The 4418-nt window shown below is 40.5% G+C and overlaps 1 protein-coding gene across 2 annotated transcripts in view; it reads left to right on the top strand.

Annotated features, from left to right (window-relative positions):
• Positions 1 to 1580: 1580 nt before the first annotated feature.
• LOC102199769 (beta-1,3-galactosyltransferase 1-like) overlaps positions 1581 to 4418 on the top strand; it is a 206011-nt gene continuing 203173 nt past the window's right edge. For both annotated transcript variants that reach the window (XM_005744246.1, XM_005744244.1), the window contains exon 1: positions 1581 to 1684. The gene's annotated coding sequence lies outside the window, so the exon portion shown is untranslated. The remainder of the gene's footprint in view (positions 1685 to 4418) is intronic.

The raw sequence follows: 4418 nt of genomic DNA, 5'->3' as shown, positions 1-4418 counted from the left end.
TTGGAGAAGTGTTCTTCTACCTTCTTTTTGTAATGGTGTTTGGCTTTCTTTTTTGGCTTTTCTTCTATTCAGATGTGCTTTTACTGCATCTGGAATGTCTTTGGAATCATTGTCATGGTCAGAAATGCCAATTAGAGACTTTTTAGATATTATTGTTTGGTGAATCAAAATTTTGCAGATATATTTTTGCAAAATTTGCAAAGAAATAATATTACCAAAAATCTCAAATTGCATTACTCCATAAGCCCTGTTGGCTCAGATTTTCAATCCATTTGTTTAATTTGCCATACATTGGCCTTTTCTTTTGTTTTCTCTTCATTAAGAATGACTTCTTTACAGATACTCATCCAGTTCTGTTCAGGCTTTGGTGAAGAGTAAACAGATTAACTGAATGGCCAGATGCATCTCTCAGTCCTGCAAAAAGTCTTTGTTGGATTTCTTTAGAGCAAGACTTTCAGATATGATCACCAGCTGTAGATCTTTTTTTTTTTAGGCCTTCCACCTATTCTTTTGTCTTTCACTTATCTTAACTTGGCTGAAGTATAAGCTGGACACAGTGGTGGGAAATAGCAAGTTTATGATTGGGAATAACTTAGTCAGGGCAAGAAATGTGACTATTTTCTCTCTGTGTGATAACTGTTATTGTTGGGATGATTTGCAAATTCACCAGAAGAAACTGGAACAAATTACATATTTTTTTCCAACAGGCTGCTAGTAACAAAGTGTATATAGATGCAATTTAAAACTGTTTCTATGCTAAGTTATCTGTTATGTTTAGATGCAAAACTCATTCATCCCTTGAGTTAAGCTTGAATCATTTATTAGTTAGTGATTTAATGGCTTAAAACAATTATTCTGAATATGGTCAAATACAAAAGACTAGACCAATTTTTCTTTTTTTTTAAAAGCAGCTAATTTCAAGGCCACTTTAAAAATGACAAGAAAGTCTGCCTCCTTGGAAGCAAACTGTAATGAAGCCACTTCACTTAAAAAACAAACAAACAAACAATAAAACAGCAAAACTGCTGACATGCTTAATTATTTAGTAATTATATTGTTGCGGGTGAACCTGCCAATCAAATGGATCAGCTCTAGCCATGAGCAAAGAGCATTTCCACCATGGGTCTAAAAAAATATGAGGCATGGACTGGAATGCCCATTAAATAATATGGACAACTTGAACTGACTCGTGTTTCAGTAGGTCTGTTTCATGATTTAATGGGAACATAATGGTGATGGCTGCATACATACTCAGTTCCCCTTCAATGGTTAATCCATGTCATTAATGGTGTCTCAATTAAATAAAGGCGTTCTTTACGGAAGCAGCTGGAAAACCTCCCCCCCGGCAGCAAAACTAGTACGCATGCTTATTTTCGTCCAGATGCCATCACATCACAAGCGCTCGCGCTCTGTTGCTTGAAAGTCAATCTCCGTTAAACAAAGCGGCATCACCCCGCTCTCTCTCTGCCGGGGCAGATTGGCCGCCATCCCTCCTCATCAAGGCGGCCTCTGATTGGACAGTCTCCTCTTCTCCGCTGACAGCCCCCCGCCAACCCACCTCCATCTCCATGAGCGCAGCGTGCAGCTCGAGACGCCGAGCAGAGGAGGTATCAGCGCTGTGTGAAGCGGACGGATCTAAGATTCCTGGACAACTTGTAAGGACGGGACGCGGACGACAACACGGGTGGGTGTTTTCATTAAGGGTCGGAAATGTGTGTGTTTTTTTCGGTGTGTTATGTGTCGGGGAATTTTTCTTGCCACTAAAAATATTCGTTCGCTTCCAGCTCCCAGGGATGCTGTGTTTGGAAGTGACATTGAGTTAAAGGCTTGCCAAGTCGATCACATGCAGTTTTGTTTATGACTACGCCGTTTGACCCTTGTTGTGGTTGTAAATGTTGTTTCCTACTGTGGCTTTTTCTTGTTTCTTTTCTTTCTTTTCTTCAGCAGGCATGCGCCGAAGGTAATACTGAGATTTAAAACTTGCTACTGAAGATGTAGTTTGATACATTTTCGTCTTTTGAAATGGCACGACTCGGTGCTCGGAGCTGCTTTATACTGTGTAGTTCGCAGGAATAACTGCGGTTTTAAGTGCGTGGCATCATTTCAGTAAGAAGCCGGTTCACAGGTGTCGGGTTTATTTGCGTTTATTAGAATCATAGAAAAAGGCGAGCAAGGGCAGAGGCAAAATAAATCCAGATAAGTAGATGAGAGCATTGTGCATTTCATAATGCTTTGTACTTCATAGCTTGAAATCAGATATAACGGATTTATCTGGCCTCTAATCCATGTCAATTAACATGAACTCAGAAAAGCCGTCTGCTCTCTGTTGCACAGCATAAAGGAATGTGTGTCACCTTGCTGTCCTTTATCACCCTGTTAGATACTGCTACATTACACCAAGAAGTCAAAAACTGAAAGCGAGCCATATAACCCTCAGTGGCAAGCTGCTGAATAGGATTTTACCTTGTAATCTAAGGGTCATAACACAGTTCTCGGTCAGTGTCTATACTTGCTGTGAACAGTGTGCCTAAGCCTCCCAAAAATCCATTCCTATAGATTTACTTTGACAGTTTCTTTGAAATATAAACACCGCACACGCACAAATGCATCTCCCTCCCACAGGACCGATCCTCTTTCTGGAATTGTACCATGCTCCTTGAAATGCTTACATCAGTACTTCTTGACACTGTTTTTAAGCGGTGGAGTGTAACCATCTCTTTTGTGGGAGCACAACCTTTACATTGCCGCCTGGGTCGTTAATACGATCATCTCTGCCAGATTCTCTCATTTAAGCCTGTGTACTGGCATGCGACCAGACACTGGAATTGTGTGAATGACAGGAAAGTTCCATTTAATTTCAGAAATGTCCCGCGGTCCTCCATTTGTCTCCTGTGACACAAAATGCAGTGGTTTAATCTCAATTAGGAAATGACATCTGAAAATGGGAACCAGGACGTGGGTTTGGAGGTCTAGTTTGATGAAGTAAAGTATAGAAGAACTCATTTCCATTCTGCTGCTGTAATGCTGTTTAAATCCTCTGTTTGATTAAGCTCAAGCTTGATGGAAGCAATTTTTCTGTCACAAAAGCTCTGACAGATGTTGAGATTTAGAAACTGTTTCCACAATTGTAGGTGCTGCGATCACAGCTGCTAGTCCTTCTAAAAGTCATGATGACATTGATTGTGGATCAATAAATTACTGGTGCAGCGCTGGAAAGAGCCCCTCTGATTTTCCTCCTTTTACCTTCCCCCATGAAACTAATGAATTTGAGTCCTTTTTCAAAAGCTGTCTGTGCTAAATTATTATCAAACAGTCCTTCTTCAAAACTCAGTCGTTATATCTGCAAATAGGCTGTTGACATGTGCTGCGTTGTAAACTGCATCTTATTGGCATCCTGTGAGAGGAAGCAAGTCCCTGGGTGTGCATCTAATAGGCCTGTTTTAACTAATTTAACCCTCATGTGGGGGTTTTATGTGCAAAGGCATCCTGCCTGTTTGAGTTATTGGACGAATGCAATGCACAAAATCGATCTTTTGAAACATTTGCTGTTTGCAATGCAGGAAAATGAAGACTGTTTTTTATGAATCTGCAGAAAAGCCCTCTTAATTACATCATATTTTAGTTCTGGATATTATTGGAGCTGAATTTATGGAACAGCATGGGCCCTCCTGGATGAGATAAACTGCGCGTGGCATTGATGAATAGCATTTGTATAGAGCACAACAGAAAAGTGTATTACAGAATGGGCTTATTAACTCGTTTACAGTTTCAATGCACTTATGCTTTCCTTGTCCACACGATTTAAGGGGAACTCTGTCAGCTTGTGGATTACTGTTTGTTACTGCACGCAGTGGCATTTTGGTGCCCTTGGGGAACATATTCCTTTAAAGTGTACAGCGTGGTTTGTCAAATGTCAGTTGGATTTTCTTTTTCCTTTGGCAACTGCTACTTTAGGAAGACCTTTACATTGAAATGAGCCCATTTTAATGTCATTAGCTTCAATGTCTTATTATGTTTGGAAACACTTCATCATTGGGATTTAAGGTCAAGTCACCATCCGACCATCATGCAGGAAGGAATCCACACACCGATGCTTCAGTTGAGGACGTTAAGGCTGCAATCATGGATTCTTTGGCTACTTTTTGAGAAAGCTATGTTTGCCTGTGATCGACATCATCAGGTCCAGCCACATTTTCCAATTCCTGGAAAACAGATTTTACCGTAGCTAGGTGATATTCAAATATTCAAGGCTACCCCTTTTTTTACACTTGCACGTTAACCCTGCACATTGCTACATCCTTGCCTTCTTTCCTTGTGCAGTCAGGCAGCTGCTGTGCTTCTTAAGTGACAGTAACTGTGGCAAAATGCTAAATATACATATTGGGTAGGGGTGCAACGATACACAAAATTCACGGTTC

The sequence above is a fragment of the Pundamilia nyererei genome, unplaced genomic scaffold, assembly GCF_000239375.1.
Source record: "Pundamilia nyererei isolate P.nyererei 1_Seehausen unplaced genomic scaffold, PunNye1.0 scaffold00141, whole genome shotgun sequence".
Lineage (NCBI taxonomy): Eukaryota > Metazoa > Chordata > Actinopteri > Cichliformes > Cichlidae > Pundamilia > Pundamilia nyererei.
The sequence above is the reverse complement of the archived record's forward strand: the minus strand, read 5'-3'. Positions and strand labels throughout refer to the sequence as shown.